Source organism: Taudactylus pleione, unplaced genomic scaffold, assembly GCF_031769625.1.
Source record: "Taudactylus pleione unplaced genomic scaffold, aTauple2 ptg000095l, whole genome shotgun sequence".
NCBI classification, from domain to species: Eukaryota; Metazoa; Chordata; class Amphibia; order Anura; family Myobatrachidae; genus Taudactylus; species Taudactylus pleione.
This window is the reverse complement of record NW_028284497.1, coordinates 38,035,140-38,060,735: the sequence shown is the minus strand read 5'-3', so window position 1 is coordinate 38,060,735 and position 25,596 is coordinate 38,035,140.

Below are 25,596 nucleotides of genomic sequence, written 5' to 3'. Positions count from 1 at the left end.
ATGCATGCTGATAATGTTATATCTGCACATTTGATCCACCTTTATGGAGACCAGTTTTTCTAAAGTATATCTAGATGGAAGTGGTCTATATGGAGGGATGCTTAGTGTACAGGTATGAAAAGTGTTGAATAAAAGTTGAAAGTATATTATAAAGGAACATTCCCATAGGTAAAAATGCACTTACAACAGCCTTGCTAGTTACCATGGGGGAGATGTATCAAGCCTTCTATAGAGTGAATAAGTGGAGAAGTTGCCCATAGCAACCAATGAGCGTTTAGATAGTATTTATCAAGTACATTTAATAAAATGTTAGGTAAAAGCTGATTGTTTGCTATGAGCAACTTCTCCACTCTTCAGAAGGCTTGAGACATCTCCCATCGTGATCTCAAAGGATTCTACCATGTCAACTGGCTCATGGCTATAAAGTGCAGTGGGTATTCCTAGCCATGCTGTTACCAGTGGTGGCTAGGAATAGAAATGGGTCTTTTGAAGTAACAGTTATGCCACCAATACATAGTCACTTTGTCAGGTGCAATACTTGTTACTCCACTGTGCAAACTTTAAATAAAAAAATATTTACTGTAAAATGATTTTAGAACATTCTTCCTTCTATCTTTTTGTTTCTTCTGTCTGCTCTGAGCAAATGTAAGCTTATCATGTTTACCTCACATTGACTAATGTGTTTTCTTTTTTTAGCTTGTTACAACCTGCTGCTGCACAGTCAAACATTTTAAGTAATGAGAATCTTCTGGTAGTATATGTTCCTTTTAAATAAGTGGATACATTTTATTATTTATTTGATTTATTACCAGTTATTTATATAGCGCACATATATTCCGCGGAACTTTACAGAGAAATATCTGGCCATTCACATCAGTCCCTGCTCCAAAGGAGTTTACAATCTATATTTCCTACCACATGCTCACACACAGACACGCTAGATTTAATCTTTATTGGGGGCCAATTAACCTAGCATTACATTTTTGGTGTGTGGGAGGATGCCGGAGTACCTGGAGGAAACCCACGCAAGCATAGGGAGAATATGCAAACGCCACACAGTTGGAACCATAGTGGGATATAACCCATGACCTCAGTGCTGTGAGGCATTATTGCTAACTATTACACTGTCTCTGCTGCCCATAGATTTGGAATTAGACATCAGACATTATACATGTGAGAGAATCATGTAAATAATTTCTACATATAAAAAAAAAATAACATAATAATTTTATTTTATTATTATATGGCAAGATATTAAAACTTTGATTTGGCCACTTTCTAAATTTTAGCTTTTAGAGTGTTACAGTTCTTGTTCAGTGATATTGAGCATATATGTTTGCAATTGATATGTGGTTCAGGTATGCATTCGGCATCCTGGTGGTCGGGATGCCGACACTTACATTGCCGGCACCAGAATTCCGACGCCGGTCAGAAACCTGGTGCCAGCATCCTGACCGCTGGGATGCCGAAGGTAATTAACAGTGTTGGGGGGAGGGTTAGGGTTAGGTTTAGGGGTTAGGGTTAGGCACTAGGGGGGGAGGGTTAGATTCAGGTTATGGGGAGGGGGAGGTTCGATTCAGGCACTAGGGGGGAAGGGTTAGTGTTAGGCACCAAAGAGGGATTGTTAGGGTTAGGGAAGGAGCGGGGGAGGGTTAGCATACTGACCAACAAGTGTCGATATGTTAACACTGTCAGGATCCTGACCGTCGGTATTTCATACTGATTCCGTAATTCATATGTTATTCACATCCAGTTGTTCTGCATGCTATGCATTTGTGATTGCATTGATAATTCAAGTTGTTTGGGGCTTTTCCCATTAATTTCAAGCCCATTCAATTAAATGGGATTTCAGCATGTACAGTACACTACATGTAGAAACCCAATTTATATTAATGGGCAACTGAAGTAAATGGGAGAACATAAAATAAATAAATACAAATTCACACCACATGCCCACAAATTCCTAAACCAGCTCCAGTTTTGCACAGTCTGAGTTGGTTCCCACTATTAGTAGGGAAATCCACAGTGTGGTGTAGTCATAATGGGAACCAGACAAATTGTAGGCTGGTCAGAATGGAAGAAATAAAGAAAACATTTGGGCACTGTCATATGTAGTGTATGTTGCCTGTAATAACCAGAAATCTTATATCTGTAGCTCTAAGAAGGAACAACTGACTGTCCAACTGCTCAGCATGTAAAATGCATATATACATTTTATTTATGAAATATTTAAGGATAAAATAATAATATAAGCAAGATTAGGTTTTAGAATATCATACCATTTAAATCACAAAACATAATGTTAAACCACACATTTGCACAGTACGGAACTAAAGCTCCTTTAACCTGGAATAAATCATTAAAAGCTAAAAAGTTCATTAAGGAGAATAGGAGTATCTAGAACTATGTTTTCTCTCTGTTAGCCTTAGAGAGAACTTAGCAATATCCAATTAATGTGATAGTGTTGCCAGCCATCTACTAAACATACCAGAGTTTAATGAGGACAAAACAATTCACAAATAAAGGATAATTGCTGAATATATCCAACTCACATTTGTAAAGCTCCATGTCAATGTGTGTGGCTCCTATATATGTGCTAAGAGATATTGGAGAATAAAGCTTCAGCCACAAGTTGGTTGAATAAAAACAACCTCCAAGGTTTGTAGATGTTCAGCATCAATTCAAGTATTACCGGTTTCTTTGATGTCAATATACTGTTTCATCAGAAATGGAGCAGATTTGCTGTATATTGGGTCTTCTCTCATGAAATATTGCTATTTCTATTTTTAGGCTTTTAACATTCTATTTCACAGCACCTATTGGATTCTGAGCCACTCTCCTATTAATGTTTATATTGATGTGTGCACTTTTATCAACTCTTTTGTTGATTTTATTTTTAAGAATTTTTGTGTTGATTATATTATATGAATAACTGTGTAGGTTATCACTAATTGAATATTTTTATATGTTTCTAATCAATCTATTGGATGCTCTATGTTCATTCTGTTGGTTTTGCACATATGTATTGTTATATTTATTTAGCTATGCTACTAAACCCAATCATAACAGCACTGATATAGTCTTTTGCCAGCATTTGCAAGTGCATTTTGGCTTTACACTGTTTGTTAAATAGATTGCTAAGTGATTAGTTTCTCTGTAAACACCTTAACCCTACAGCTGTCTTCATACCATCTTTCTCAAAAGCTCTATGTCAACAGTTTGTGAAATTTCCTATATACAAAAATTGTAATTTCACTTGTTCTCATAGCACCGCTCCTTCCCATGGGAAAGGGTTCCGGGGGGTGCAAAGAGGGATCCCAGTGGATCCCTCCGTCACCTCTCACTGACTTTTTGGAGCAGCTGTCCTGCACCGCAGCAATGATGAATTGCTCTGGTGATTAGTACTGCAAGATGGATACTTAAGTATCCTCCGTGGCGAGGAAAATACTTAATCATTGGGTCCCCCTCTATCTTCTGGCTCCAAATGCCCGACCCTTCACACTGTCTGCGCGTAATCCACTCCAGGGACAGTGGCAGGTGGGGAGTTTGACTGGGGCAGTACAGCTGTCAAACCGTAACACAGGTTTCCTAAGGTGAGCTCAGGGAGGACAGAAACCTCCCATGGCCCCTAAATCTGTTATCAGTTAACAGGAGGAAATGATTTTGTGTTTTTTTTAACCAATTTTGTTTTCATCAAAAGTGCAATAGACAGTCTCAGACGAATTGTCACACTCTCAATCCCTGAAGGTATTTCAGTTAAATTGTATTTTTTTCTAAGAATTTCAGATGAACATTTATAGTAAAAAAAACAACAACAAGATATCTGTACTGTCTGATGCCTACAGGGCATTTTACATTGTCTAAAATCTTTTTTTTTTTTTTTAAAGGAACAGATTAGCATGTATCCTCCAAAGTCAATAAAACCTAGTATAATACCAGCTCCCTGCTCTATTTGCCCATTATGAGCTTGTCAGCAGGAATGTTTCCTTATAGCACATGACATGTGAAAACGCCACAAACATTGTTTTTCAGAGAGCACAAGGAAAAAAAAAAGACACAATTTCTTAGCTAAAATGTCACCAGCTAGATGTATAGGGCTTACTATATTTTGTTGCCCTGGTAACCACGGGTGTAAAATGACTCTTTTCCACAGTTCCATCAGAATGATTGCATCCTGTTTTTCCATCATTTTACAAGAGCCTGTTTTCATTCTCCCTTCCTGACCATATTAAGTGTAAAGAGATTGAATTACTGTGCTGTACCCTCTCCATCTGATGTGGATTTAAGAGCTGATATTGATGTTCTGAGAACTGCATGCTTCTTCAAGAAAAAAAGCTACAAATTATAATGAATTTGACTTTATGTATCGACCGTTCAAGTAGTGAAGTAGTGTTTCTGCACCCACGGGAGAGACATGGCATGATCAGCATTTTTCACTCGAACGAATCCAATTGATAAAGCAATATACTCAGTGTCACTTTGCTTGATCTCCCAGTTTAACAATAGTCATGCTAAAAGTTGATACATTACTTCATAAATGTTCTCATAAAATTGTGCTGCTGCAGCCTTATACATAAGCACTATCCAACATTTTACTGAGGAAAGGAAAAAAAATGTGCAACATTTGTGACACTTTATGAAATCAGCACTATGGTAGGAAAGGGATAAGGAAAAACAAAATAGTAACAGAAACTTCTTTTTTACCTAAAACTTTTTTCATTCTTCTTTCTTTATAATTTATTCACAACATTTCATTTAAACGGAATATAGTATTTCAAAGGTCAACCAATGAAATAAAATAAAATAATTACACCTATAAAGAGTGAATAGACCTACATATAAGAAATACTCCTTCCATGTGCAAAATGCAAATTCTTGAATGTTCCATAAAATTGTTTATATTTTAGTTTTTGTCATATAAGTTGAATAGGATATGGATAAGTATGCATGGCATCTACTTATTACATCTGCAGTACCTAACAGTAAGGGAATGAAACCACCATTCATGATAAAGACTGATACTCTGAATTGTAGCATATTGTACGTTCTAATTCCTATGATGATAGAATTGCATATCAGGAGTACAACATGAAACTTATTCTTAATTGTGGGGTAAAGGCAACATATAATTTATGGATTCTGTTCAAATACAATATAATTCAATGTATCCTACAACAGATCCATTTCATACAATACAAGCACAGTAAATACAATAGTCATGCATGTTAAAAATATATTTAAGATGTGTTGTGCATGATTTTATTAGTTGCAGTCGGTGGGAATGCAAAATGTTTAGGGATCAATTAGACACGGTAATTGATCCCATATTCTCGTTCGCGGCCGTGAAAACATATGTCCGTGAAATTATCATGGATTCTATGTGTTCTCTGGTGAATCACGTTTTTTTTTGCACGAAAAACATGGGATGTGAATGAAGTTCGAAAAAGACAGGATGATTTCTCCCTTAGGCCGAAGGTAAGGATGGAGTAAGTACTGAATCGAGCAAAGTCTAGCAAAATTTTATTACAGTTTCCAGAGGTGCTGAGTTCATTCACCCACTGGGGCTCATGCTGAGTTAGATATGTGGCTTCCCAGTTATAGTAGTAAATGCTAAAGATGCATACACTAATATAGTACATGGCTGGACATTGTTAATAATAATAACTAATAAGTCACATTTGCCAAGTCAATGGCAATGGAAATGGAAATTAGAAAAAGACCCAAAGACAAAATTAAAATTATATTAAGTTCATACACATATCGGCCTTCTTTCACAGTGACAATAAATATGATTTATTGTTGTGGGTTGCTCACTAATATCACTGTGATAACAGCAGGGCCGTTTCTAGAGGAGGGGGCCTGCGTGCAGTCTCCAACACGGGCCCCCTCCTCTCCGCCCGGCAGCTGGCAGCGCACTGAGCTGTGTGCGGCCAGAGTTATAGACTCTGGGCATAGAGTGTGCCCAGAGTCTATAGTGTATGCACAGGTCACCGGGAAAATGGCTGCGGCGGCCATTTTCCCTGTACTGCACATGTGCAAACGATGGGAAAATGGCCGCCGCAGCCATTTTCCCGTTGTTTTACAGTGCCGGATGCCCGCGCCGACGTGGGACTCCAGAGAGGTAAGTATTATTATGGGTGCAGGATGTGCGGTGTGGGGCCCCCCTGGACCTACGGGCCCATATTCCCCGCACACCCTGCACCCATTATAGATACGCCCATGGACAAAGCATATAAATTGCAGATGTCACCAGGGCCATAACTAGGAATAGCCAAGTGGTGCTACCACCCAGGATACATTGCGTAGGGTTGGGACTGTCACTACTCCGTGACACCAACATTTGACTTTCAGGATGCCTGGAATGGCTTAGGATGCTCCGATTACAACTGTAGAGCCACCTTCTGGGAGCCGGGAGCCCTACCCCTCTTCGTGACATTATGACCTTATATGTCCAAGGGACTGGGCAGACACAGGGCAGATTATTGCCCTGCTATGTCCTTTGATGTCAAATAGTAATAATAGTATTAGCAAAAGTGGGAAGGATTCAGCAAAACAGTAGTGGCTGCCTATCGTCATAACCATCAATTCACAATTTGCACCAGTTACCCCCCCCAAGTAATATAATGCCAAACAAGCACACAATCATCTTTCTTGTAGTTAGCATGGGATACATTTTACATGACTCCACCATACTCATATCTACTCTGCATATGGAGCACAGAAACAATTTTTGTGCTGGGCATTTTCTCCATGCTATCGCATTCCTTGACATGATAGTATTTTAAATTCATTCCATATGTGTGATAAAGAGGCTACTATGGCCTGATATATTATACTGAGCAACTTCATAATGTTATTGATTTCATCGGATAAAGCATTTGGTTAATAGCAGCACAAGTATACATGTACTTCTGCCTGTAAGCATATTGCTACTCACTGGAAGCAGAAATTTATCAGCAGAACTTAGAAAACAGCATATTGATAAGCAATACTGTTTACAGAAAAATTAGATACCTATTATTTCAAATTCATGTGGGAGCATGGGAGCATAGATGACAAATTGGATTGTAATATGCACAGAATAAATATACAGCCCATAGAATGTTGTTATTTATTTTAACAGTTGTATTGTACTTGTGGAACGTATACCTTTTTTATCAGTATTACAAATCATTAATATAAGTAATTTTTAAATAAATTAAATTAAATGTATATTTATCCTATTTATTAATCAAAAAAGGGAGTAATTGCACACATGATTGTACAGTATATTCAATTTAATACATTTAATATGGTGTTTAATATAATAAATGTACACATTGTGTATATTACATATATACTACAAATATTAATTTGCATCAAGATGTATCAAAACTAAAGTGTATGAATATGAATTCATTATTCTTTATGAATGTATTTTACTGTATGTTTGAATAGTTTTATGTAACTTGTAATATAATGAATTATAATATATCAGTTTCATCTTTGACAATTACTTTACTGTAGTTTTTTTGTTAATTTATATATTTCTGTAACTTTTTTATGTAAATGTAAAAGATGCTATACCTGTAAAATTTCACAATAGTTTTTTTTTAAATCATTTATTAATCATTATTATGAAACATTTTACAGTGCATCAAGACCATTAGTGTTATAAAATATTAAAATATAAGGAATTGATCAAAACAAAAAAGAAAACTGAATGTATGACATATTAAAATGAAAAGCTACTCTGATGATTTTCAGCTGGAAGTGACTACAGTATACCATCTTTCAAGACCACTAATGAATTTGTGTTAGCTTGAAATGTACCAAAGTTATATATATATGTAGTGATAATTTTTTTTAGATTTTTCACCATTTTAGATATTTCCAGTTTAAAACTTTTGCTTATTTTTGTTATAATTTATATCATATTCGATTATTTTTGACTGATGTGTCGCCATTTTAAAATTTTTCAAATTTTGTGTTTTTACTGACCATTATCTCAAAGAATTCTGACAGATTAATTTGTGCAGTAATAAAATACATTTGTATTCTTCTTAAATAAAACACACAGCTGTAATGTTTTATCTCTAGCTTTAAAATTGGTACTAGGAAGGTATATTATTGTGGCCTTTTGATGACATTGTTATTATTGATGATTCTTAATTGTAAAATACGTGTTGTTTATTACAAATCATGTTACTGCACAGTATGTGTTTTTGATGCTTGTCTTAAGGAACTGAAATACACTTTGAGCATACTCTGAATTGTCATTATCTATTTCTTTGTACTGCTAGGTCTTCTCCCCACTTGTTTTCAGATCAGTGCTCAAAGTATTGATAGCCGTCGACCATCAATTGTTAACAACCATTGATGGTTAACTACTGATGGGCATTAGTTTTGCTAACGATGGCAGAAATCCAATGGTTCTTGGTCATCAATGGCAAACTAGGACCCAATGGGATTTTTTCCCCTGTTGGCAAAGATCTTAGTCCCAACCCTATTAGCCAGCTAAAACCTGCCCCCTTTTTCAATTGGCCCATGGCCTGCCATGCCTCCCAGCAGTAGAGGCCATTGAGGGGTGCAAACCTTCTATGGGTCACCATAGATGGTTTAGTGCCATTTACAGTATCCACAGATGGAACTATTGATGGTGACCATCCATGAAAAGTCCATGGATGGCCATCCCTAGCCTAGTATGTCATCCCAGAACTGCATTGTCCCTGAAGTGCTGGCCATGGGTACAAGGTCAATGCAAAGGAAGAAACTGATGTGTCATCAGTGGGGGCAGGTTGGACCTCCAGCAGCACTGCTGTGTGAAACTCACCAGTGCACATGCAAAGACAGTGCAATGATGTCCAGGGCATTTTTACCATGGATTCCTCCTGCCTATGAGCAAGCAACTTGCAGCTGCAGCATCTAATTTGTGGAAGCAGCCTTGCATCATCGAAACTAGCTGCTGTGCAGTGGCAGTAATATATTCTGTTACAGAGAGGATTCACAAACTGATGAGTGGGAGGTAATGTAAGAGCAGACACTTGGAGCAGTGAGGGGACATGGAAGACAGTGAGAGGGAACATGGAGGACTGAGAGAGGTGATGTGAGAGGGGACACAGAAGATAGGGAGAGGTGATGTGAGATGAGACATTGAGGACAGGAAAGGGGACACAGATGACAGTAGGAGGTGATGTGAGAGGTGACACTGAGAACAGTGAGATGACATGGAAGACAGTGAAAGGGGACATGGAGGACACGGATAGGTGTTGTGAGAGGGGACACAGAAGATATGTGAGGTGATGTGAGAGGAGACACTGAGGACAGGAGAGAGGACATGGAGGACAGTGAGAGGTCAAGTGAGAGGAGACATGGCTGACAGGGAGAGGGGATGAGAAAAGAGACACTGAGGACAGGGAGAGGTGATGAGTGAGGAGACACTAAGGACAGGGAGAGGGGACATGGAGGACAGTGAGAGGTGATGTGAGGAGAAACTAAGGGCAAGGAGAGGGGACATGGAGGACAATGAGAGGCGTTATAAGAGGAGACACAGAGGATAGGGGGAGGTTATAGAAGAGGAGACACTAAGGAGAGTGAGAGCTGATGTGAGAGGAGACACAGGGGACAGGGAGAGGTGATGAGAGAGGAGACACGGATGACAGTCAGAGGATGCATGGAGGACAGTTGAGGGGAGTTGTCATATCAATTTCTAACCTATGTATTATATAGTCATATTTATAGTGTCTTATATTTATATTTGTGTATTATAGTATTGGGGTTGTAGCATCTACCAGGGAAGGATGGGCCCAAATAATGAGTGTATAGGGCCCTAAGATTTTTATTGCTGGCCCTGCCATACCACCTATTCTAAATTTTCCACACCCCAACTTCTAAATTTCCACTTCAACCACTGTTTCGGATAATATGGAATTAAGAGTTGCACTCAGATCTGTCTTTTGTATGGATCTCACAGTTATTAGCAGACTCCATATCCATCTGTGCCTGCATTATCAACCTACAACATTTACAGGCAATTCAGAATTGTACAAATCACAGTACAGATATCCACTTGCAACAGTGTTACTGGTGCTTGCACATTCGATTAGTGTCATATACGTATTAAGAGGTGGAGATATCCATTTGCTTTTAGTTGGATATCTTGCACCAAGAACAATACTGGTGTACATGCATGCTGCTGATGACTTCTTTCATCACCAATGGATGGATGGCATATATTAGATGGTCACCCAATGTTTCGAGAAGGAATTTGCACTTATTTAAAAACATGTCAAGTAGACACAATTGCATGCAATTCTGAATGAGGTCTGAAGTGGCTGATCTGCATGTTTGTGTGTGTATTTTTCTGTGGTAATTTATGTCCATTTTGTGAACAACTGTTAATCAGTCCAGAAGTGAACATGGGAGTGAATGACTGTTGTTCTTGCTATTTATAGTGCCAATTTAAGCCACTCATGCTACAAATTGCCATCCCATTTTTTAACTTGTTAAAAATATCATGGTCTATTAAACAAATCCTCAAAACCTAAAAAAAAAATACCCATGCCTATTTCATATGTGTCTGTTCTCACGCAGCCTGCCAATGTTTGCAATCTGCACATGCGCAAACTAGTCCATGCGATCAGGAAGCATTCACCCCCTGTACACAGACACTCCGTAAGCATGAGTGACAGGATGAGCCGTTTGTGGGTGGTGACAGGGGGTGGTCGATGGTAACGGGGGTGTGGTGGTGCAAATGCAGGCGTGTCTGTGCATCTAAATGCCATTTCAGGGGCATGCATAATTAAGATGCATTGTCAGCATACACGTTACATGGCTGAATTACACACAGCAGCACTCGCAGTGCTTGCGGTAGGGCAGAGGTTCCCAAACATGGTCCTCAAGGTTCCCCAACAGTTTAGGTTTTAGAGATACCCATGGTTGGCACAGGTGACTTAATTAGTAACTCAGTCAATTTGATTTAACCACCTGTGCTCAGCCATGGATATCTCTAAAACTTGAGCTGTTGGGGAGCTTTGAGGACTGCATTTGGGAACCTCTGCGGTAGGGTATGGTTAACCACAAGTGGTGCGTATGGGTCCGATGTCAGACAATGTTACCAATTGTTTAATACACTTCATGGAGATGAGGTATGTTACTAAGGGAAAGAGGGCATCTTGTGTCAGGCTGGTGGGCGTCTAATTACATACCGTGATTGCACGGCAAAACATAGTGGGCGTGCTAATGTTTTGCTAGCAATCGCGGGATTTGCATACTTTGGATGTGGACAGCTGCATGCGAACACAGCCTTGCAACCGGGTCTGCTTTTATTCTCCTGGGATAGATAATTCCATTTTATCTTGCAGGGGTATTACCATATAATCTCCATAGACAATGAAATACAGTAGACTAAAAAGGTTGGAGAATAATGGGTTCTGGTACCCTTTAGATGACCATATAATAAAGTATTAAACATTTACATTTTATTTAATCCTTTAAAATTCATATCTGCAAAAAGTTTTAGCCAGCAAAATACTGTAATTAAATATAAGAATAGCATAAAAAATAAAGAGAAGTGTTATAAAAACTAGGGTACCCTGGGGGCTCGAATTCTGTCTTTTTGTTGTAATATTGTATAATATAATAGGAATAATTACCTAGTTATTCTTAGATCAACAAGTAAACAATTAAAGAGAATTGATAATATATTTTATTTGAATTGTGTTGATATTTTCTTTGGCTTCTCTTCACTGCGCTACAGTATCTTTGTGACGATGGTACAGTTTAATAAGCAATCACTTTGTATTACTTTTAATAAATTATAGAAACGCTAACCCTATGCCAGTTCTTAGGATATCAATACCAAGTAATATTAGTGATTTATTAGATTACTCATCTGAATCAGTTGCATATTTACAGGAAGTGTATCAATGCTGATAAAATATGTGTTTATAATGTAAAAATCAAAACTTACAGCTAAAGCTCGGTACTAATAAGGAAACAGTTACACATTGGATTTATTACTCAATCAAATTAACCTAAACTTAAACTAAACTATAGAAATAATGACACAGAAACAGATATTTGGAATAAAGGTCACAGCCTAATTTATTGATCAAATTTAATAATTGTTATGTATGGTGGCAGGAAAAAAACAGTAATACAGTTTTAATAAATGGGGCAGATATCCGCCCCAGCGCAAAGCAGATTGGGCCGCACCCCTCCTTAATTAGACTCCTGTCAGGTTGCGGCTTACGTTACTCACCTCAGCGCCGGCTTCCCCTGACCTCTCGAGTGGTCAGACGCCAGGTGTGGCGGCGAGTGACGTGCTGAGGATTATACCTGGGAACTGCAAGGACATCCATGTGCTCACTCTGTGATTTGGGTCCTGTGGTTACCATCATGGGTGCAGCGCAGCCATGACAGTCTACATCACCTGATTGCCCTGTGCCAGTTCTGCATCTGTAGCCAAAGCATGTGTACTTAGTACATCATCCAAGTATAAACTCCTAGTGCCATTCTCCTGTGCCAGTTCTGCGTCTGAAGCCACAGCGTGTGTACTTAGTACGTCTTCCAAGTACAATCTCCTAGTGCCATTCTCCTGTGTCAGCCATGCAACTTGATCGACAGTACATCACCCAAGTACAAAACTATCAGTATCATTGACCTGTGCTTTCCCTGTGATAGTGTTCTTCCATTTCCCACTTGTGCCGGATACACAACCTGCTTGCTGGGTGCAGCTTAAGCCCAAAACCCACTTGGAGGGATCACTGGTGAACACCTCCCAGTAAGTTAGAATCCACGCCTTTGGTCAGGTCTAGCCAACATTTGGTACTTGTGTATGAGGAAGACATATATCCAGCCCCCTCGCCTCAGATTCCTTTCTCAACCTGGATCCTTGTCTTCTAATCCCTCTACAGGGGACCACCATAGCTCAAACGTGACAACTCCCTGAGCTGGAGAGCAGGTCATCCCCTGAGGTAGTGACCAACTTGCCACTATCAAAGTGTGAGTGCCACCCAAGCACTCCTGTGCCACAATAGGCCACCAAGGACCACTACTTTCCGCCAAGCTGTGCCTCCCCTGTTGGAAAAAGATACACAAAAAATACATATTCCAACTTAAATAAAAAAAAGTTAAAAACCATAATAACTTGGGAGGGTAAGAGGAGTTTGAAAAACTGTAAAGAGGATAATAACTGCTCTTCCAGACTACTTGCAGTATATGGAATGATAAACCAAACCCTCTAGTGAACCTGATAGGCTAACCAAAGTAACTGACATCTAACTGACTAAAGTCCCAGGGGTATTTAACCTTGGCCCTCCAGCTGCTGTGCAACTACACATCCCAGAATGCACTGCCATAGTTTTAGCATGCTGTTATATCAAACAGGTGGCAGTGCATGCTGGGATGTGTAGTTCCACAGCAGCTGGAGGGCCAAGGTTGAAGACCCCTGGACTAAACCAAAGCTAAATTTTAGCCTTTACAAAACCTCACTTAAATGATTACATAAAAAACAGGAGCTTTTATATGCTCAAAATGAACTAAGTATTTGGATACTTTGATGTGTATGGTAGCCGGTTCCAATGAGCAATGTTCATATGCTATAAATTCAATAGAACCATTTTGTAATCAAGCACATTTCCATTTATCATAGATAGGGTTGTATACAGAAACTGTATCTGGTTAAAATCCCATCTACAGTATGAATAATTTATTAACGTATCAATGATCATCATTACGTGTATGTTTATGTGTCAGGCCTATACATAGAATGAAACCTGCTGCCATCATCATGAACTTTTGTCACTCTTACATTTATGGATATGCGTATACTGTAGTAACCACCATCCATAGCCACCATGAAATATATATTGTGTCATTTATGTGATATTCCATGTGTATGGGTTCCAATTCTGTTATATCACAAAATTTTGTTACACAAAGCTTCAATAGACATGGATAGGGATCCTCATATCAGTGTGACTGCAGCAGTTTGTTTGCTATTGTAATTAATGGTGATGTTTATATACTGTAGTTGATTGAGTAAAGTAACAGTTGACAACAATATATACACACAGTGTGTCTGATTCAGAGCCACATGTAATGCCAATGTTTACAGAAATTAGTGATTTTTTGCAACTGTGAATGGGCAAAAATTCCTAAAAACTCCTACAGCACATGCGTTGTACATAATGGGGCTAATTCAGTTAGGGTTAGGCACCACCAGAGGGAGGTTAGTGTTAGGCACCATCGGGGGGAGGTTACGGTTAGGCAACCCTAAGGGAGGGTTAGGGTTAGGGGGGGAGAGGTGGAGGGTTAGGGTACTTACCCCCCTTGTTGGGATATTCAGATTGATCTGGCTTCCATCTATTCAGCTGCTGGCATATCAATGTATCATCATCATATATATATAATGTGCAAAATCAGATGGCACTTACCAGCTATATATATATATATATATATATATATATATGTCCAAGTCCCCGGCACTCATGTCAATAATTACTCTATTTGAACTGGTGCCCTCCAAGGAGCTTATAGCACAAACAACAAGCTGCAGTAAATGGTGGCACTCATCGTCTCCAGTGAAAGAAGTTACTGCTTATTACCAATGTTTTGGGGAGTTAATCTTGATAAAGGGTGGACGCCCATAACTTCAGTAATAAGCATTGACTTCTTTCACTGGAGATGCTGAGTGCTGCCATTTACTTATATATATACCATACACAGGGGGTAGTAGTTGTTAGGAGTAATCTGGGGATAGAAGGACCCCCACACCACCACCATGGTGACCCCCGGACCGAGGGGTGTGAGAGAAGGTGAGGCCCCCAGAAGAGAGAACTGCAGAGGAAGTGGTGTCAGAGGGTGAAATCCAGGTTTCAGTAATGGCTAGGAGATGAAAGTTTTTGGAAATGAAAAGGTCATGAGTGGGAACCAGTTTATTTACAGACTGATCTGGCATTCCATAGGGCACAAAATAGAGGGACAGTGTTTATGGGAGAGATTTAATGAGATTATCAGGGTTGCTGTGGTGAGAAGGTGAGATTAATTTGGATGACCGAGATGAATGTAGTGGAGAGATTGTGCAGGCACCAGTGTTGGGTTGGGAACCTAAAGGTGGTGGGCAGGGAGGAAGTTTAATGAGATGTTGGTGGAGTGACATGCCATGGAGAGGAGGCTTGGAGAAAGGTTTTGTGGTGGGGTAGTAAGACCCAGTTTGGGTAGCAAAGACCAAATGTGGCGTAATAGGAGAGGAGAGTGAGGAAGGCAGACAGAGAAGGGGAGATAAAGGAAGGAGGAGGTGGAGGAGATAAGGGGGAAATTATAAAGGTTGAAGAAGGGGGCAAAGCAGTGGATCAGGTAGACAGTGAGTGGTGGAGGAATTGGATGAAAACATGGTCATGGTGTGACTGGGTTGAGTTTGGGGTGGACATCTAGATGTAGGAATAGAGTATGAATGTGAGAGAAAGTGCAGGAGATTTGCAGAGAAGCAAGAAAAAGTACAGTGGAAGAAGGTGTATCTGTGTAATGATAAAAGGTTATAATTGAGTGAATGAAAAATGGAGATTTAGTGGGGAAATAATGGAATATTAAAGTGAACTGTGTTAGAAGACAGATGACAGGCTTGACAAATAGTTAAGGTAGAGCTAAACCAAAATTGGCACAGATACAGTACATTATGCTGTGAAATATTTGTGAAATCAGAGAGCCAGCACAAATATTAGCAAGTAAAGTGTTAAGTTATGACAGTGAGCAAACAGAGGGCCTTATCCCAGACCTGGTCACAGGCACTGAGCACTCGCAACCGGGTCGATGGTGGCCCACAGTGCATGCACACAACAGAGCTGGCTCCGTCATGTGCATGCGTGAGACCCCGCTTGCGACAGGCACTCTGTCGCTCCAGGTCTCGCATCAAAGGGGGCAAGCTGTCGATGTTGAGTGACAGCTCGCCCCCTTTGGTGGGCAGGCCGGGGGGGGTGGCTACCCAAACGGGGGCTTTCCCATGAGAACGCCTGCCATTTGGAGGCAGCCCCACTGACATCAGAGAGCTTCTGGCTCTGTTAGAGCCGAAAGCTCTCTGGGGCTGGTGATGAACGAGACCCTACCACAAAGGTCTCGTCGCAAGCCCAATGGTCGTGATGGTCCAGTAATTAATGTCCAGGTTAAGCAGACAACAGTTGCTTGTATAGAAGAGATTGTGAATTTACATATCATGTTTAGTCCAGATGTTCAGGTTTTTGGATGGGTTGAGGTTAGAGTGAGTGGTCTCCTTCTGTTTGACTTCAGTTTAATGCCGGTCTAATGCCAATTTTTGGTTAAAGTGCACTTGTAAAATTATGCATTTATTAATATTAGGCACCAGCAGCCACATATACATATATACACACATGTACTGTATATACACATATATATAATATAGACACATACACTGTACACATAGGACCCAATGACTTCAAATTCAAATCTAATTAATAAAAAAAAACTATACTGCCTGCCTTGCTTTTCCTAGCTGACAGACTGCACATTCCTGTCTTCAGAGAACAAATGTAATTTCAAACTCCATATTTAGGGGCCGGGCTGCGCCTGTGCCCTCCTTTCCTACTGTCTCCTCCTTCCCTGCGGCCTGCACACCAGCCAGTCACTGAGCCATAGGTTGCAGCTTCACTTAGCATGGGGCTGGTGCATCTTTATCCAAATATTCTCGGCAAGCACTGCTACCTTTTGAACGTTCTATGCATATATATATAAATATTATACATCAATAGTGACTCACATACAGTATAAGATTTATTCTGCTTAATCCCATTTACTATATGCAAAACACTGGTAGTATCTTTAAGGTATGACATTAGGTCTTTAACATATATATATATATATATATATATATATATATATATATATATATATATACAGATATGTAAAGACGGCACTCATGAGACTGGACAGCTACAAATAATGACCATGACACTAGTCGTAATGTAAATCGACGTTTCAGGGACAACTCCCTTTTATCAAGACTTAAAAATACACAAACAGACAGAGCATATATACCTGTAGAAGACACCAACGTGACTGTGAACTCACCACAGCACCCAGTCGGAGATCTGATGACGTCACTGGTGCGACCCCGCACCCACGTTACAGACGCATCCAAGGGGCGTGGCCAAACTACGTGAACCATCACCATGGTGAACATAAACACAAAATGCTGCAAAAGACCTAAAAGGAAAAACGGGGTGTTAAAGCCTATGTTAAATAACATGATCACAGCCGAGTGTAACCCTCGGTGTATCTGAAAAGCGAAAACTCATCAATGTAAAAAACTGGTAGTCTGAATATAAACTACATAACAGTGATGAGGCTATATGAAAGATGACATCATTAAACTGTAATCGAAAAAACGGAACAAATGTAAGAAAAATAATTAAAGTACAAAGTCTAGGAGCATAGACATTAAGCTAATAGATAACCTAGGTGCACTACATGAAAAAGCACAACTTGCACCGTATGGTAAAGGTCTAGAATAGATCCGGAAATAACAATACAGACAAACTACAAAAAACACGTAAATGAAATGGCCTCATTCAATCCGAATGGTTGAATAGTTTGAAGAATATGTATCCATTTAGTCTCTCTCTGAAGGAGTATAAGTCCACGATCACCTCCTCTAACATTAGGGGGAATCCAATCGATCATCTTGTAGCGAATCGTGGACAAATTGTGCTGGTGTTCCCGAAAGTGACGGGCCACTGGTAGTTCTGTACCTTTACCATCCAAAGCTGCACGTATACTGGACCTGTGGAGCGCCATCCGCTCCTTCATTTGTCTGGTGGTCTTGCCCACGTATAGTAGACCACATGGGCATCTGATAAATACACCACATACCTGCTAGAGCAGGTAAGTGGGTATTTGATATCATATTTTTTACCCGACCTAGGGTGATGAAAATAACTGCCAGTTTCCAGATAGCTGCAAGTTATGCAACCTGTGCAGCGGTAATTTCCAGGTTTCTTGGTTAAAAAATGTATTGGTCTCGCTATTGTATGGAGAGATATGTCATTCTGGACCACAACATCTTTGATGTTCCTACCACGACGATATGATGGTAAAATATTAGTGTTACATAAGGCTGGTAAAGACCTGTCATTAGATATGATAGGCCATATAGATTTAGCTTTTTTCATCAAAATGTGGCTAACAGAGGAAAACTCTTGAGTCCACACTATTTTGTTAGATTGATGTACTTTCTCAGTTGATGCTAATGCTTCAGATCTAGTCATCGCTAATACTTTATTTTTGGCCTTATGCAACGTCTTATAATGATATCCCCGCTTGAGGAATTTGAGAATCATCTCATCTATTTGTCGGAGGGCATCACTTGACTCACTGCAAATACGCCAAATGCGTAGTAGTTGCGAATAAGGGAGACCATTCTTAAGGGCCGGAGGATGGTAACTGCCACATTGAAGAATAGTATTTCTATCCGTAGGTTTGTAAAAAATGGTGGTACAAATCTGTAGCGAATCAGTGACAGACACCAAAACGTCCAAGAAATGTACTGAATCAAAACTGCTGGTATAAGTAAATTTGATGGGTGAATCAGTAACATTAATGGCATCCATCATATTAGCAAAGTCACTTTGTGTCCCTGTCCAACAGAGAAAGATGTCATCTATATACCTGCAGTACCCTGTGATGTATCTAGAGATATTGGTATCCATCAAAAATAGTTGTCTTTCAATTTCAAACATGAAAATGTTTGCGTAACTGGGAGCTACACAAGATCCCATGGCACAACCTGATCGTTGTAGAAAAAAATTGCCATCAAATAGAAAATAGTTGCGCGACAGAGTTAATTCCAGGAGTCGTATAAAGAATTCTATATTCGGGCCCGTATAATCACTGTTATCTGTAATAAATCTCTTAACCGCTGCAATTCCCAAATGATGCGGTATACTAGTATACAAACTGGTCACATCAATGGTACATAATAATTGTCGAGATGGTAAAGGTGTCATTTCATTTAACTTATGTAAAAAAGTAGTAGTGTCCTTTAAGAAAGTAGACTATGTCCAGCGGGGGACATATTAAGCTTTACTGATTCTGAAGCGGATAACATTTTGTTCACTGATAATTTGACAAGTACTTCAGGTGAAGATACCATTGAGCAACTTTTGTCACAACTTATCAAATTGAAAAAACGGGAAGTTGATTTTTTCTTACATGGGGTATCTCTTTCAGACTATTTTAGAGATAAAAAAATACCCCGTGGATTTCGTATCAGAAACATTCCTACTATAGGGAGACATAACACGGATTTCTGTCGCAGATGGGCAGCAGTGTTAAATAAATGCTCATTTGACTTAATTTTACTCATGATAGAGGAATCCAGAAGAGAGCTTAATGTGGTGAAAGAGAAAATAGCGACTTTTGAATCTACACATGCTTCAAAAATTTCATCAGATTCCTCATATGATTTCATGAACAAATTAACTAACCAAATAAATAAATATCGGGCTGATCTGATTGCCTTCAAAAAGGCTAAACTTGAGACTGTTAATCGAGATTACGCAGAAAATAAAGTATACAGCTGGGCCTACAGTAGAGGTCCAGTTAGAGACAACAAATTCAGACTTAGGCGTAAGAGAAAACCATTTTTTGAGACTGACAACTCTAGTGGGGCTGCATCCACCAGTGAATCAGAATGTGTAAATTTAGTACCATCCAGCAGTCAACAAAGACCCCCTTTAGGGGTGGCAACGAGGGCCACGTTGGACCTTACACAAGAACCTGCACCAGGCGCGGGGGGCAGTGGTCGCGGCAGGCCAAGAAAAATATTCAGCAAGAGGACATAGTTTTCAATCTGTCAGCACGCACTCTCTCTACAGATGAGAGACAGGTCCTCAATAAAGGCCTATCATTTGTTCCAACGCAGCCACCTAATGTCTTCCAAAATAAAGTAGATCTCTTTAAATTTGAAAGGAGAGTTAAATTGTTGGAACATTTTTGGATCCACATCGGCACAGATGGAATCTTTGCCCATCTATAAAAAATCTACCTTTACACCATTCTCGTCCAATGTTAATATTAAAGCTTTTTCAGAGTTTATGGACACGACCATTAATGAACACAGTACGTCTCATTCTGCAGTTCACTCTAATTTATCCCGTAAGGAGAGAGTAGCCCTTAAAAATCTGGGTCAATATAAAGACATAGTCATCCGCCCGGCGGATAAGGGTGGTGGGATCGTGATCCAAGACTTGACACATTACAAGCATGAGATTTATCAACAACTGGCCGATTCCAGTGTTTATGAGAAACTTTCTCAGGATCCTACAGCAACTTTTAAAACAGAATTAGATAAAATTCTTGAATCGGCTGTTCAGGGATCCATTATCACCCACAAAACTAGAGTTGCCCTGACACAAGAATGGCCTAAGATACCGGTCCTTTATACAATTCCTAAATTGCATAAAAACGCTATAAGACCACCCGGTAGACCCATTATGGCGGCACGAGACTCGTTATTCTATGTGATCTCACAATACTTGGATTTCTTCCTACAGCCTTTAGTACAAACACAGTCTACTTTCTTAAAGGACACTACTACTTTTTTACATAAGTTAAATGAAATGACACCTTTACCATCTCGACAATTATTATGTAACATTGATGTGACCAGTTTGTATACTAGTATACCGCATCATTTGGGAATTGCAGCGGTTAAGAGATTTATTACAGATAACAGTGATTATACGGGCCCGAATATAGAATTCTTTATACGACTCCTGGAATTAACTCTGTCGCGCAACTATTTTCTATTTGATGGCAATTTTTTTCTACAACGATCAGGTTGTGCCATGGGATCTTGTGTAGCTCCCAGTTACGCAAACATTTTCATGTTTGAAATTGAAAGACAACTATTTTTGATGGATACCAATATCTCTAGATACATCACAGGGTACTGCAGGTATATAGATGACATCTTTCTCTGTTGGACAGGGACACAAAGTGACTTTGCTAATATGATGGATGCCATTAATGTTACTGATTCACCCATCAAATTTACTTATACCAGCAGTTTTGATTCAGTACATTTCTTGGACGTTTTGGTGTCTGTCACTGATTCGCTACAGATTTGTACCACCATTTTTTACAAACCTACGGATAGAAATACTATTCTTCAATGTGGCAGTTACCATCCTCCGGCCCTTAAGAACGGTCTCCCTTATTCGCAACTACTACGCATTTGGCGTATTTGCAGTGAGTCAAGTGATGCCCTCCGACAAATAGATGAGATGATTCTCAAATTCCTCAAGCGGGGATATCATTATAAGACGTTGCATAAGGCCAAAAATAAAGTATTAGCGATGACTAGATCTGAAGCATTAGCATCAACTGAGAAAGTACATCAATCTAACAAAATAGTGTGGACTCAAGAGTTTTCCTCTGTTAGCCACATTTTGATGAAAAAAGCTAAATCTATATGGCCTATCATATCTAATGACAGGTCTTTACCAGCCTTATGTAACACTAATATTTTACCATCATATCGTCGTGGTAGGAACATCAAAGATGTTGTGGTCCAGAATGACATATCTCTCCATACAATAGCGAGACCAATACATTTTTTAACCAAGAAACCTGGAAATTACCGCTGCACAGGTTGCATAACTTGCAGCTATCTGGAAACTGGCAGTTATTTTCATCACCCTAGGTCGGGTAAAAAATATGATATCAAATACCCACTTACCTGCTCTAGCAGGTATGTGGTGTATTTTATCAGATGCCCATGTGGTCTACTATACGTGGGCAAGACCACCAGACAAATGAAGGAGCGGATGGCGCTCCACAGGTCCAGTATACGTGCAGCTTTGGATGGTAAAGGTACAGAACTACCAGTGGCCCGTCACTTTCGGGAACACCAGCACAATTTGTCCACGATTCGCTACAAGATGATCGATTGGATTCCCCCTAATGTTAGAGGAGGTGATCGTGGACTTATACTCCTTCAGAGAGAGACTAAATGGATACATATTCTTCAAACTATTCAACCATTCGGATTGAATGAGGCCATTTCATTTACGTGTTTTTTGTAGTTTGTCTGTATTGTTATTTCCGGATCTATTCTAGACCTTTACCATACGGTGCAAGTTGTGCTTTTTCATGTAGTGCACCTAGGTTATCTATTAGCTTAATGTCTATGCTCCTAGACTTTGTACTTTAATTATTTTTCTTACATTTGTTCCGTTTTTTCGATTACAGTTTAATGATGTCATCTTTCATATAGCCTCATCACTGTTATGTAGTTTATATTCAGACTACCAGTTTTTTACATTGATGAGTTTTCGCTTTTCAGATACACCGAGGGTTACACTCGGCTGTGATCATGTTATTTAACATAGGCTTTAACACCCCGTTTTTCCTTTTAGGTCTTTTGCAGCATTTTGTGTTTATGTTCACCATGGTGATGGTTCACGTAGTTTGGCCACGCCCCTTGGATGCGTCTGTAACGTGGGTGCGGGGTCGCACCAGTGACGTCATCAGATCTCCGACTGGGTGCTGTGGTGAGTTCACAGTCACGTTGGTGTCTTCTACAGGTATATATGCTCTGTCTGTTTGTGTATTTTTAAGTCTTGATAAAAGGGAGTTGTCCCTGAAACGTCGATTTACATTACGACTAGTGTCATGGTCATTATTTGTAGCTGTCCAGTCTCATGAGTGCCGTCTTTACATATCTGTATATGGAATTCTTTGGAAAGGCACCGGAGTAGTTGCAGTTTATTTAGGAGTGCCGGTATTTTGGATCTATATATATATATATATATATATATATATATTTTAAGAAATACATCCACATTCTCCTCTAGGTAAGAGTTTAAGAAATCAATGCCTTAAATAATAGCTACTCCAGGTAGGTTAGATAAAGACCTTTGGAGTATTGGTAATAATAAAAAATGGGGATAGTGGGGCGAGACTGTTGAGATACTGGTATTAATCTTTATGAACAAGGCCATTGTGTAGACCATGCACCAAAAGCTACCAGTTGTTCTGTATTAGTATCAGGCACTCTATTATTTTTCACATCTTTTGCTCTACAATTGTATATGAGGTTTACCACTGCTAATACTATAGCATATATAGGCATATAAGAAAGAAGCAATGCATGGCGATGGGGTTGAATATGGCCCCATCATATGCAAACATCTTTATGGCAGAATACGAAAATGAGCATATTCTATGAAACAGCAACTACAGTGGATATATTTAATTTTATGTCAAATATATTCATCAATTGTTTCTGATATGGCAGGGTGGACAGGATAAGATACTTTGCTTTATTGACCACCTTAGCCATATTCCTGGCACAATATGATTTAGCCTCAGGTTCAGTGAAACAGAGATTAACTTTTTAGATGTGACAATTTCACTGAAGAATAATCAATTATCAACTAAAATGTACTACAAAATTGCAGAGAAAAACAGCCTATTACATGCCTCCAGATTTGATTTCCACTTCCTTTGAAAAGGGGTCTTCCCTACTCACAACTATAATGGGTGAGAAGTATCAGTGTGGATTATACACAACTAGAATATGTTCTACAGTAGAAAGGCAAATGATTTATTGAAAGAGATTATCGGAAGACTAAACTTGAAGAGCCCTTCACGAGAATTGACGAGAGAGGTCCTCCTGGAACCAAAACAGCTACAATACCATTCTAGTCCAGACAAGCTAAATTTCATCAGTACTTTTACAACAGCATCAGGTTTCATCATGAAGAAAATATTAGAACAATGGCATCTGGTCTCCATGGACCCAGTCTTTTCTAAACAAATTTCAAGAACCCTGAGATTTGCCTATAAACATGGGTCTAACCTCAAGACCTACTGGTTGTTACATGTTGTTCAGAAAGACAACTAGTCACCATGCAACACTGGTTGCCCAGCAAACCTGGGGTTTATAAATGTTCTGTGTGCACGGATTGTGCACTTATGCTGATAGGAAATGTATTTGTGAATCCTGTGAATAATACAAGAATCCATTCCAAGTATAGACAACTAGAATGTGTTCTACAGTAGAAAGGCAAATGATTTATTGAAAGAGATTATCGGAAGACTAAACTTGAAGAGCCCTTCACGAGAATTGATGAGAGAGGCCCTCCTGGAACCAAAACAGCTACAATACCATTCTAGTCCAGACAAGCTAAATTTCATCAGTACTTTTACAACAGTATCAGGTTTCATCATGAAGAAAATATTAGAACATTGGCATCTGGTCTCCATCGACCCAGTCTTTTCTAAACAAATTTCAAGAACCCTGAGATTTGCCTATAAACATGGGTCTAACCTCAAGACCTACTGGTTGTCACAGATTGTTCAGAAAGACAACTAGTCACCATGCAACACTGGTTGACCAGCAAAACTGGGGTTTATAAATGTTCTGCGTGCACGGATTGTGCACTTATGCTGATAGGAAATGTATTTGTGAATCCTGTGAATAATACAAGAATCCCTTCCAAGTATAGACTAGACTGTAATAGTAGGTTTGGAATTTATGTTCTCAAATGTCTGTGTGAGCTCCACCATGTGGGCAAAACCATAAAGCTGCATACACACGTAAAGATTTTGCTTGAACAAATTGTTTAGTTCAAACATTTAACAAACTTGTCTGACGACCATTTTCATCTGTTTTCTGGAATTTTGGAGGTATTTGCTGATCATCATTTACTCCCATACCTTACCAGATTTTCATTCCAACCAATCAACTAGTTGGATGGTTGGACAGAAATTCTTTACATTTGTACCCAGCCTTGGATGATAAAAGAAAGACTCCAACAATGTCATCGCTCAAAAAAGCACTTGGCTCAAATAATAGAGACCAGGATCTATAAAACCTTCCAGTATCAAGACACTTCTTGGAGGCCAGGCACTCATTGACACAACTCAAATGCTTTATGACATACCATATCCCACATCTGAGGAGAGGGGGTGACTGGGAAATGATTCTACTTCAACATGAATTTTAGTGGATTTATAAACTTAACAGACTTATGTCAAATGGCTTAAATGAAGATTTTAGAATGAGCTGTTTTGTTTGAATGATGCCAAACACAGAAGGTTTCTCTAACTCATGGAAAATATATTTTTTCCACTTCATTCTTTTCTTGATTCTCACATGATAAGCTAATATGGTCTCTTTGCGGTTCCTATGTATACAGTGTTACTCCAGATAAACTGTTGTTATTATGTTTATCAAAAGGATAATTTTTGTAATATATAATTTTTCTTTATTTTTTCTTTAACATTTTTTATAGTTTTTTTTGTTTTGTTCTATAATACATGTCCAGCTTTGATAACATTTCAGTTATTTATGAGGTTTTTCTGTTTATATATGTGTTTGGAACATCAGATGTCTATTGCCATTGGATACCTGATGTGGCTCAGTACAGTATCCCCTGTTATATTTACAGTATGACCAGCAAGGTCATAAACTCTTATTGTTGACATTAGTTACCTCTTAGCTAGTCAGTTTATCTATTTTTGATGTGCTTTCAAATATTTTGTGTTTTGATTGGCTGGAGAGCATGACTGGTTACTCCTAGGATAGCATGTACA